Raw genomic sequence first — 11,793 nt, 5'->3', positions numbered from 1 at the left:
GTGTCTCCCGTCTGACTCCCAATCTGTGCCATCTGTGCTGCCACAGCCAAGTTGGGGCTGTGACTTTCCTCATCATCACAGAACCCAGCTGACGGTAGGTGGCAGCCACTGTCTTACTCCCCCAAGATCTTCCCACAGCTGACTCCTCTATAGAGCTCCTTCAAAAGGAAGCCAGCCTTGACTTCCACACCAACCTTTATTTAGGGAGGGGTAGGACAGCAATCGTTTCTGTTGCCTTACTCACTAACCTCAATTCCCCTTCTCAAGGGGCCTTTTCTGTCCTGTTTCTCCAACCAAGATGTTGTGGCAGAGCTCATTTCCGGGATGCTCAACCACTTTCCCTTTCCCCACTAGGAAGCTGCTTCAGGAGCAAAACAAGTCCTGGTGGAGATGCTGAAGTCAGAAAGAACAGGGTGCAAAAATCAGTTTCATTACTCTACCTGTGTGATCTTGGGCAGGTGGCTTAACCTCTCGGAGCTGCATTTTCTTCATCAGTAAAGTGAAGATGAGATTATCTATTTCATAACTTGATGAGATAATATGCATCTAATGCCTAATGCATTGTTTTCTTCCCTGACCAGTTTCCATCACTGACCACCAGGCCTGACACACAGTGCATAGAGTCCGGTCTTGGGGCCTCTAGGCCAGGAGTGATAGTCTTCTCTTTACGCTCATCCCCACCCCCATCACATTCCTGTCACTCCACTGGATGAAACCACAGTCCAGTTACCCTTCTGGGCTCACACACATGTTAAAGGGTGCAGGTAGAGCCCAGGAGCACAGCTCCTGTGGAGTCCCGACGGCACTGGCAGAGCCACCTGCACCAGGCTGGTGGTCCAGAGGAAAGCAAAGGAGACACAGGGGAGGCTGAGTCCCAGAGCCCTGTGATTCTGGGGTTGGAGTTGGTAACCCCCAGGTGATCTTCTGGATTGACAACCATCCACATCACCCCCAAACACCCTCTGAGCCACCACTTCCCGCATCCTGGCCCAACACAGTGTAAAGATCCTGGGAAATCTGTCAGGGACCACATCAAAGAACAGCCCATACCTTTCCACCCACAGGCCAAACATTACACGTAGACATCACATGCAAGCGTCCCTCTGGCCAGAGTCAGAAGGACAAAGAGAGGAAACAGCACAGCTTGAGAAAGCTGTTGCCAACATGCACTGGAGTCCAGCCTCCCTGCCATTACCTTGCAACATCACCTGAAACTCCATCACTCCTGCCTGCATCTCTCAAAATGCACAGGTTATAAGAGTATGAAGTTCCTCATCATTCTGTATGGCTAAGGTTATGAGACAATTTTTCATTAGGCGTGATGAGACAGCACTGGGATCTGGTGCTGGAGGGCATTAAAGAGACACTTAGAAGCCCAGAAGATTAGCGATCCATGGCCAGCCAGCCTACTGCCTTCCCAAGCAGGAATCCCTTCTGGAATCTCACTCCTTAAATACTTTGCAGGATGCTTCTCTCTCAAAGTAAGCACAATCATATTTAGAATCGCTGCTATTTGTTGAGCACATACTATGTGCTAAGTATTTTATGTAAAAGATTACCCAAATTAACCCTCGCAAAACCCTATGAAATAGAAAACATTAGTATCTCCTTTTGCAGATGAGGAAGCTTCCTCAAAGGGAAGGAGGAAAGTAATTATTCCAGACCACATAGCTAGCAGTATGGAGTCAGAATTCCCGCTCAGATTCCCTAACTCCAAGGTCATGTTCATAGCCAGTTGGCTAATAGCTGTCATCAGAAAGATTTTCTTCCCTTTTCTTAGTTCTGCTTCTTAACTGTTAATTAATTAGTGGTTTAAAAAATAATCTTACTTCCCTACTGCCTTCTCCCCAGAGCTACCACTTTGTCTATATTGTCCTCAACTGTGGAGACCCACCCCACAATGAATCAGCTCCCGATTTCGTTGGAACTGACCAATAGGGAGGTTGGCAGAACTATCGCCTTTCTCATTCAGCATGCTCTATTTATATTAATACGATCCAACTCATCAGCACTCCAGGCAATCTCCCTTCCTTACCGACACACACTGAGTTAATACCAGTATAAAAGTCTAAACGTTTTTTTCTCCTTCACAGGTTTCCAGAGGGGTTGTGAGTGGGTTGTCCCCTTCTCAATGGGGGTCTCAGAATCAGGGCACGGCAGAGCAGTCTCTGGAATGTTCTGTGCCAGTTCAGCCTGTCCCTGCTGCTCTTCCTTTGCCCTGAGCCTGCAAACTCCACATTCCTCATTAACAGCAGAGTCAATAATTGCACTTCTTCAGCAAGCAAGAGTGAGACCCATCCCCAGGCACCCTAGATGCCCTAGTCCTGTGTACTTTTCCAGAATTTATATTAAAAAAATAATGATTGCCTACTCCAAATAGCAGATTCATTCTCCTAACCTGTGGCTTTAGATTTTGCTCCTGAGCGCAATTCAGAGGCCCGGAGCCAAAGGGCCTTCACGTAGATTCAGAAGGTTCTCTGCAGCCCATAATGCAGCCCCTCCTCATTCTTTCCCTGGTAAATGATATGAAAGTTCTTCCTAATTAGAGTCTCTCCTTTAAGTTCGGTAGACTGCTAATGAGTAAGAAAGAGGAGGCACTTGGGAGCCCTGAAGAAATTATTTGAAAGCAAAACCAAGTGGCCTAAGTAAAATATCACCATTTCAGTCAAAGGGATTTTTTTTCTTACATACAACCACCTGACACAGCCCAGCTGGTGCATATTGAGAAATTAGAGACACTGGCTTTCTTCAGAGAAAAGAGGCCTCTACTTTATATTCCTGGGGCTTCTTTTGCTTGGCAAACTGTCTCCTTATCAATTTGACCCTTCCCTGACCCTGATCTCTCCCAGCAAAGGCAGGAACTGATATCTCCTTTTGCTCACTGCTCTCCCAGAGGTCCAGAGAGGGTAAGGGAATTGTTTAAGATGCACAGTAAGTTGACAGCAGGGCCGTAACTGGATCCTAGGGTTACAGGTTCCAGGACATTTCATTCCATCACTAATACGTCTGAGCACACATGGGTGGCAAGAATGCTGCTTTACAGGCACTAACTAATTCATGTATTCCTTTGCCAAATAATTATTTGGTTTCTGGACCTAATGAGCCAAACAAAACCCAAACAAAGTTCCCGGTCTCCTGAAGCTCATATTCTAGCCAGAAAGCCAACAGTAGATAAATATACAAGACAATGTCAGCCACTGCTTAGTGGTATGAATAAAAATGAATCAGAGAGGGGCTGAGAATGCCGTTTAGAGAGGGAAATTGAGGTGGACTCTAGGAAGATGTGGCATTTGAGCCAAGATTCATTAAGTGCTGAGGGAAGCTATGCGGATGTCCAGGGGGAAAATCATTCCAGGTGAGGAATCAGCAGGTGCAAAGGCCCTGAGACAGGAGCCTCTTCAGGAATGGCAAAGAAGCTGGCTGCCAGCAAAACACATGTGGGAAATCTAATTGGAGATGAGAGGGAAGAGGCAGCCAGGGCAGATCACTTAGGGTGTGGCAGCCCATGGCAACGGCTTCAGCTTTTATTCTAAGCATCCCAAGTTGTGTACAGAGAGATAGCAAGTTCAGACTTCATTTTAAAGTCCTTATGTGGCTGCTCTTTGGAGAACAGATTGGCAGGGTCAAGAGCAGAAGCTGTGAGTTCAATAAGGAGCAAATGAGCTCAGCAAATCGTACAGCACCCCTATAAGATAGGTCCTATGATTATAAGGCAATGAGGCTCAGAGAGATGAAAGAACTTGCTCTAAGTCTCCTGCTGGTATGTGGACAGGTTGGGAGTGAACCCACATTTGACCAAAGCCTGAGCTGCTGTAGGACTGAAAGCTCGAAGACCAAAAGACACCATGTAAAAGGGCCCTGGTTGCTGTCTTTAAGGCATGAAGCTCTCTTATTTCAGGCTTGCTCCTAACCAGATACCCTGAGCCTCGGTTTACTTTAGAGCCACCATTTCCATGGGCCTTACTGTGTCCCAGGCACAGGCTGGGGCTTTGACATACAGGATCTCATTTAATCCTCACTGCAGCCCAGGGAGCGGGGTATTATTATCCCTGTGTTACCAGATGAAAAGATCTCATTTTCTCAGTGGAGATAGTGAAAACATTCCAAAGCTGCTTTGGGGTTTAATTCACAGAAACCTCCGCATTTAATCTACTAAACCAGAAAGTAATCCTCTCTTTGGCCGGTCCTGGGAGCCTGGGTCTGCCCACAGTCATCAGAGGGAATTCGTAGCTCACGCTTGCACACGTGTGCACCCACACACACATTCCAGGATCCAAACTCCAGCCCATCCTGAACCATCCAAAAGATGCTAGCCACCCTCACTGTGAATGTGTCTTTAATGCTCCCCTCCCCTTCTGCTAAAAGCCCTTCTCCCTCCTCTGTGCACACTCAGCCAATGGCCTCCCTCAGGCCACCTGGCAGCCCCCAAAGCCCACTCTCTATGCTAGCTCTGGCAGCAGTAATGAGGTCATACCCATTCCACCCCTCACAGAACACTGCACCCTCTGACCCAGTCCTCTCCCCTCCCTCCTCTCAGCCTCATCCAGACCTACCAGACCTATGTCTGTGTTTTCCAGGACCCTGCATAACTAACATGACAAGCTATGCTGGACTCGGTTGAAAATCGCTGCCAGGAAGTTATTGATACCAAAATCTCAGGTAATCCTTTTGGCTTTCAAAGGCACCTTCTCTGACAATAGTTTGGTCCTAGGCCGTGAAGATAATGGAGAATGACGCTGCTTGTGGCAGGCAAAGAGACAGAAAGCGTTACAATAGGAGGTTAGGGGCACTTCTTACAACTCCATTATTCCAAGACTCCTGATGTTGGAGAGAAACTCAGCCTGACGATGATTTATTTTTTTAAGCACTTATTATGCGCTAAGCACTCTGCCTAAGTTTCTCACCATCTAGCAGGGAATCAAGTGCACAAACAGTTACCGGGACAGGGTGATCTGTGCAGCTCTAAAATTATGTACATGATCCATAAGGGTTGAGGAGGAAGGGATTAAATCTCTCTTGGGAGGGTCTATAACAACTTCTGGAGTAGGTTTAATGAAGTACAAATATAAATGTGTTCACGTGGCTGATAAAGAGGGAAGGGCTCCAGCCAGAAGAAACTGAGAACAAAAGCAAAGAGGTGTGAAGCCTCACAGTGCATGGGTATTGGGAGAACTTGTCATTGCTGGTATAGATGGGGGTGGGGAGAAAGAAGAGGATTTTTTTTTCGGGTGTAGTGTTTACACCTTGATTTTCTTCTATGGATTTATCAGCAAACTCCATTTTCCAGAATCCCAGCGTTGCCCCCTTGGGTAAGAAGGTATGAAAGAAACTTCATAGGCTTCAGCAAGGTGATGGTTTTCTGAGGGAATCACTATCATGCTCATATACCCTCTATGGCTCCCTAGTACCTAGGAATTGAGTTCATATGAATGAACAAAGATTAGGAGACCATGGTAAGTTCCCAGCAGTCTTTCCAAGCTCTGACCCTTCCCCAAACTCTCTTGCCTTCTCCAGGAAGCTGTCCTTGATTCTTCCCTGCTGGGAGGGCTCCCTCCCTCTTCCAGAATCTCAGCCTAGTTCCTCTCTTATGACATTGCCCTGATGCTCCCTGTGTCAGAGACCTGTGTGGGAGCCCCAGGCTGGCCTGGTAAGGAAAAGCAAAGGTTGAGGCCCCCATGACCTGGAGGCTTTGGGGAAAATGAGCAGGGCTGAGTCCATCTAGTGCAGCAGTTAAGCCTACAGGCTCCAGAGACAAGGCTGTCAATCCTGGCTGAACACATGCATGGCTTAGTCTTTGGGTATAATTTTCAAATATTGGTGCCCAGTCTCATGCCCCAGAGATTCTTATTTAATTGATGTAGAGTGATATCTAAGCATGGGTATTTTTTAAAAGCTCTCTAGATGATGTCTATGTCAAACCACTTGTCTAAGAGCCTGGATGTGGAGTTCAAGTCCTAGCTCCACCATCATTCGCTGAGTGACCTCAGGCAGGCAGAGTCCCCAGGTCTCCATTTTTGAAACTGGGAAAGGGGTAACACAGCACCTAATTCTGAGGAGTGCTGGAAGGCTTAGCTTGGATAACACATGTCAAACTCTCAGCCCCAACTGGGCATGTGGCAAACACTTCCTATTAGCTCTTATTAACCATATTTTAGGCAGGGTGTGCTGGACCTAGTTCTGGGTCCCCCGCAGAGCCCACCACAGGAGAGGCACCTGGGGAGAAAGTGTTCCATTGGAATCCGTTTAATTGAGCTCCAAGGGCAGCCAAGCACCACCCAGGCAGAGCCGAGCTTCCAGCCAGCTCTGAGGCCTCCCTGAGAATGTGCCCTCAGTCCTCCATAGCAGGTTGGCAACCTGGGTCCTCTCCAGCATCTTTTCAAGACCAGCTCAGGTACACACAAGTGAGAGCTCAAGGAAACCCCAGGACCAGGACACCTCCCTTTTCTCATTCTTCACCTCCCTACAGATGACTGCCTTGTCATAGAACCTCCTGTCATCCCCAGCCTGTTCCTGGGGAGTTTTCAGGCTACGAGCCCAAGCATCCCAACCCTTCAAACGCTAACCACTCTGGAGGCCCCCATCAAGAGTAGCTGGCCTCTCTCCTGCCTCTTGGGATCTCTGACCCCTAGTCTGACCAGCTGAGGAACTGGTTTAGCCGTGCTAACCCAGCCTTTCTCAGGATTCTGTCAGTCCAAAAACCTGCAGGCCAGCACCCTGGAAACCAAACCTCACATTTTCCAGGAAGGCCGTGAAGATGCCTGTGGGCCTTCTGCTGTTACATTTACCAAAAACTGTAAAATTAAGAACATGTAAACATTACAGGACAATGGCCAGGAATTTATTTCATTGTTGTTGCTAAGGCTTTACAGCACAATTCAAAGAAATTTCTGTAGGGGAAAAAGAAACCTTCCATCCCTCTCTTCTGACCAGCCTTTTCTCACTCCCTCTCGCCAAGAGCCGGACTCTTGATCTGCCAGATGAGGCCACGTTACTAGCCAGCAGGGTCACTACCCGCAGTCCTGATACCTACAAAGCCTTCCCTCCTGTTCTGCTTCCTGTGGCTTCTTGGTGCAGTTGGTAGAGGACCAATGGTTCCCTCTCTTTAGGGCGGCGCCTGCTGACTTTCTCCCTTGGCATTTCTTACATGAGCTACAGCAGTGCTACTAAAAATGTGGTGTATGAACCACTGTCAGTCTGTGAGCTGGTTTTTACTGGGCTGCAATGAGATAAGGAGCTTGTGCCAGAATGTAAATCAACTGTGTCACTAAGCACATTGTTTGGTTCAGCTGACATATTTTTCATAGCAGGACTTTCTTGATGAAGGAAGTGGAGTGTTGATTTACATTCTCCATGTGATGCTTATCTCATTGCAGACGAGTAGCAATGTGTGGAAGGCCTGTGTTGTGTAGCACCGTGCTCTAGGACAGCCCTCACTTCAGATATAGTGATTGGCTAGTGGTAAGGTTTGGATTCCTGCTTAGATGGGGAGAAAGAATTTCCACTGTGTTCCAGCCCTGCCTTGCCAGGCCCCTGCATTGGAGACACCCAGCCTGTCCCAGCTCATAATAAAAGGGTGTTTGCTATTATTCCTTGTGTGTACCCACCCCTAACAGCCTACTTGGAAGGAGATGTGATTGGCCAGGCCAAATTCAGGTTCCAATACAATCCTCTCTCTCCAATGTCCCTAAATGATTGCATTTGTATTTTAAAATGTATGATATATAGTGTGGCAAAGGTTACCATAAGAGAACCAACAGGTCTCAGATGAATTATCCACATCAGGCAGATTCCAGGCTTGCAGCTGGACCCAGGAGACCAAAGAGTGAGAAATATTAAGAAAAAAAACCCAAAACACACATATCGCACAGAGGTGTAGAGAGAAAGCCACCAGTTTAGGCAGCCTACCTGATCTTCCAGGGACCACAGCTAAGCACTTGGGTCAGTTATGACAGTGCTTGCTATAACAATCAACGGTAATGCTTCATAGTGTAGTGGTAGCAGCTGCAAACCCTCACTTGTGTGTTGTGTTTCATCTGTTCACCCCTGTGGCACATAGTTTAGGTTCTGTAGTGTCTCCGAATGCTCACCTGAGCACTTACTGTATGTGTGACCCTAGACTGTAGCCAAGACTCAATTTCACATCTGTGAAGTGAGAGTAAAGTAGACATCACAGAGAGGCATATGTGGGGTTTGTGTAGGGAAGAACTTTCAACAGAGGATCCCAGGAAGGGCTTCCCAAAGCTGGATGACTCCCTGAGCATTGGAACAGCAGTTGAATATCTCCCTGAGGAGAAGGTGGATGAGCAGAGCTGGGAACTCCTAAAGCCCTTCCCAATAGAGTTGGCCATTCCTTGTCCATGGCTCCCTCTGGACACCAAGAGATCTCAACAGCCGTAGCTGTAGGGAAATCCACCAGCCTTTAACCAGACACCCTGACCCCCATATCTGTGTGACCTGGTATGATGTGAGGGGTCCTTGTACGTGTGTGACTACTCATTTTCACTTATTTTTGCTCAGTCATTAGCATGCTGTATTTAATGATGTCCAAGTTGCTGAGGGGGCCTGCTGAGCAGCTTTCTGCCTGCACACTTTAGATGGGACAGTGAAACACCTCCAGAGGAAAGTGGCTCAGACCCAGGTCCCCATGAGATAACCAGTGCCTCCAGCCTCCTCCTCTGCCCCTTCACTCTCATGTCCCCCATGCAAGTCCAGAATGAATAAGATGGGGCCAAAGGCATCTTCCCATCCTCCAGTGCCAGCTCTAGTCATTTCCTAGGGATGCCATAACCAAGTGCCACCAACTTGGAGCTTAAGAAAACAGACATTTATTCTCTTATAGTTCTGGAGGCCAGAAGTCCCAAATCAAGGTGTCAGCAGGGCCACGCTCCCTCCAAAGGCTCTAAGGGAGAATCCTTCCTTGTTCTTTCCAGCTTCTGGTGGCTCTGGCCATTCCCTGGCTTGTGGCTGCATCACTGTAAGCTCCGCCTCTGTCTTCGCATGGCCTTTCTCCTCTTCAGTCTCATAGAGATAGTTATGGCATTTGGGTCCACCCACATAAACCAAAATGATCTCATGTCAGGATCCTTAACTTAATGACATCTGCGAAGACCTTTTTTTGAAATAAGGTCTCATTCACAGGTTCCAGGGATTGAGATATGGACATACCTTTTGTCAGGGAGAGGGGTACCATTCACTATACCAGCAAAATGCCATCAACACTACTATGGTCCTAATGTTTGTGACCCCCAAAATGTATATATTGAAACCCTAACCCCCAGCAGATGGTATTAGGAGATAGGGCCTTTTGGGAGGTGAGTAGATCATGAGTTCTGCCCCTGTGAATGTGATCAGTGTCCTTATTCTTATTAGAGCCCTTATTCAATGACCCCAGGGAGCTCATCGGTCCCTTCCACCATGTGAGGACACAGAAGGAAGGTGCCGTGAGAATCGGAAAGTGGGTCCACGCAAGACACTGAATCTGTCAGCACCTTGACATCTCAGCTTCCAGAACTGAGATAAATAAATATATCTTATTTATAAGTCACCCAGTATATAATACTTTGTTATAGCAGCCCAGACTGACTCAGACAAACAGTAAGAACAGCTCCTAACATATAGTGGAGACTCAGTAAACATTGTCGAATGAAATCATGAATCTGCTTGGTTCAATTCAAGGACATTGCCTGCTGCCTGTCCTGAGCTAGACTCTGTGTCAGCTGCTGAGGACACAGGCATGAGACACAGCCCTGAATTTGAAGATCTCAATCTAGAGGGGACGATAGCGTCAGACAGAGTTGTGCCAATCTCAGCTTCACCTTCTGCTACCCGGGCAGCCGAGGAACTCAGCGTCTCTTCCCTACCTATAGAACAAAGAAAATAACACCTGTGTTCAGGGAGGGGGTGAGGAGTTGCGAAGTTTCCTTACTTGTAGAGGGAGGTCACAGGTTCACAGGGACTAGGCTCTTCTTGCCTCAGAAAAATGAATACATACTAGGTGCCCAACCAAGTTCATCTATGCTATTCTGTTTCCCTTCTGTCCACAGCACTCCCTCCAAACCCCCATACTGGGGAAGCACCAAGGCCGGCATGGAGGCTGCTGGCTTCTGCACCCCCTGAGCCTGCTCTGTCCCGGAGCCAGGGCCTGAGCCTCAGATGCCGCCTGTTCCCGAGTGGGCAACAGCCTGGGTGGTAATCAGAGATTCCAGCGGAGCCTTTGATGCCGCAGCCGGCGCGGAGAGCTGGGCACTGTTTGAAGTGCCTTCCTGTGTAATAAGGATTTCTAATTCGCTCGAACCAAAGCAACATTTGCAGTAAAGATCATTTTTGGAATGAAAAATAAATTGTGACTGGAGGGTCTGGGTTTGTTTCAAAAAGGGAGATCACCCACAAGCATCGTGCTCTCTGAGAAGCCACCCGCCCGCGTGTTTTGAGATGGAGAGCACGCCACTCAGAATTTCAAAGTGCTGTTAATTAAGAGCAGTTTATTAAAATGTCAATCTTTTAAACCAAAACAACTCTCTTCCCCTTGCTTGCGAGTGGGCTTCCCAGTCACTCTTCCCAACCCAAATAACCCAGCTTCTCCAGAGCTCCTGAAAAAGTATCTGCCTACATACTCTCCTAAAACCCCGGGGAGAACTGCTCCCAGGAACAGCCCGGCACCTGTCATTCTGCTGAAAGCCACCCTCAAGGAGCCTGCCTTTCAAGAGACAGGATAGCCCAGGCAGTGAGCGCATGGCCTCAGAAGCCAGACTGTCTAGGCTCCAATGCTGGCCCTGCCTCACTAGCATGTAACCTTGAGCAAATAGTTAACCCTTTTGTGCCTCAGTTTCTTCTTCTTTAAAATGGAGTGAGGATAATAGTACAGTCAGTCCTCTGTATCCATGGGCTCCACATCTGTGGGTTCAACCAACCATGAATCTAAAATAATCAGAAAAAAACACTGCATCTGTACTAAACATGTAGACTGTTTTCTCTTTGTCATTATTCCCTAAACATTACAACGTAACAACTTTTTCCATAGTATTTACATTGTATTAGATCTTTTAAGTAATCCAGAGATGACTTAAGGTATATGGGAGGCTGTGCACAGGTTATATGCAAATACTATGCCATTTTGTATCAGGGACTGGAGCATCCATGGATTTTTGTATCTGAGGAAGGTCCTGGGACCAATCCCCACTGGATACCGAGGGATGATTGTAGCTATCTTATAGGTTGTTGTGAGGATCAAATGAGATAGTGTATGTAACGCACTTTAGGCTGATGCCTAGAACATAGTAAGTGCAAAAGGGGCGTTAGCCCAGTTATTTCCCAATGAGCATTAGCCCGGTTATTTCCCCATGAGCAGGCATTAAATTTCACTTCTATGTGTACAGATCTGTCTCCTTTGAGGCAGGAAATATGCCCCCTTTTCCCTGTTTTGCAACTCCAGCAAATAAGATCTAGCACACAGTAGTTGCACAGTAAATACTTGTCAAATAAATAAACAAGTCAATAACGGAATAAATGTATTCTAATTCCCATGCATGTTTGGAAAACAGGACAAGGTTAGCTGCCCTGCAGGAAGTCACAGTCTAATAACTGCCAAAACAGTACAGGGCTATGTGGTGGCTCCCAGTGATCCCACCTCCTGGGATACACTCCCTTGTGTAATCCTCTCGTCTTGAGTGTGGGCGGGACCTAGGGACAGGCTCCTGTGAATGGAATGCAGTAAAAGTGATGGAATGTCACTTCCATGATTAAGTTATAAAAACTGTGACTTCTCTCCCTCTGGTACCCTCTTCTTTGTCGGCT

General features: G+C 47.4%; 1 long non-coding RNA gene across 1 annotated transcript; it reads left to right on the top strand.

Moving 5' to 3' along the window:
* Nucleotides 1–4,491: 4,491 nt before the first annotated feature.
* LOC135967266 (uncharacterized) lies at nt 4,492–10,514 on the top strand. The gene is made up of 2 exons (XR_010581252.1): nt 4,492–4,659; nt 10,044–10,514. It is a non-coding gene; the product is annotated as an uncharacterized lncRNA (long non-coding RNA).
* Nucleotides 10,515–11,793: the final 1,279 nt, after the last annotated feature.

Source organism: Macaca fascicularis, chromosome 14 (genome assembly GCF_037993035.2).
Source record: "Macaca fascicularis isolate 582-1 chromosome 14, T2T-MFA8v1.1".
NCBI lineage: Eukaryota > Metazoa > Chordata > Mammalia > Primates > Cercopithecidae > Macaca > Macaca fascicularis.
This window is presented reverse-complemented; position numbering and strand designations above follow the sequence as displayed.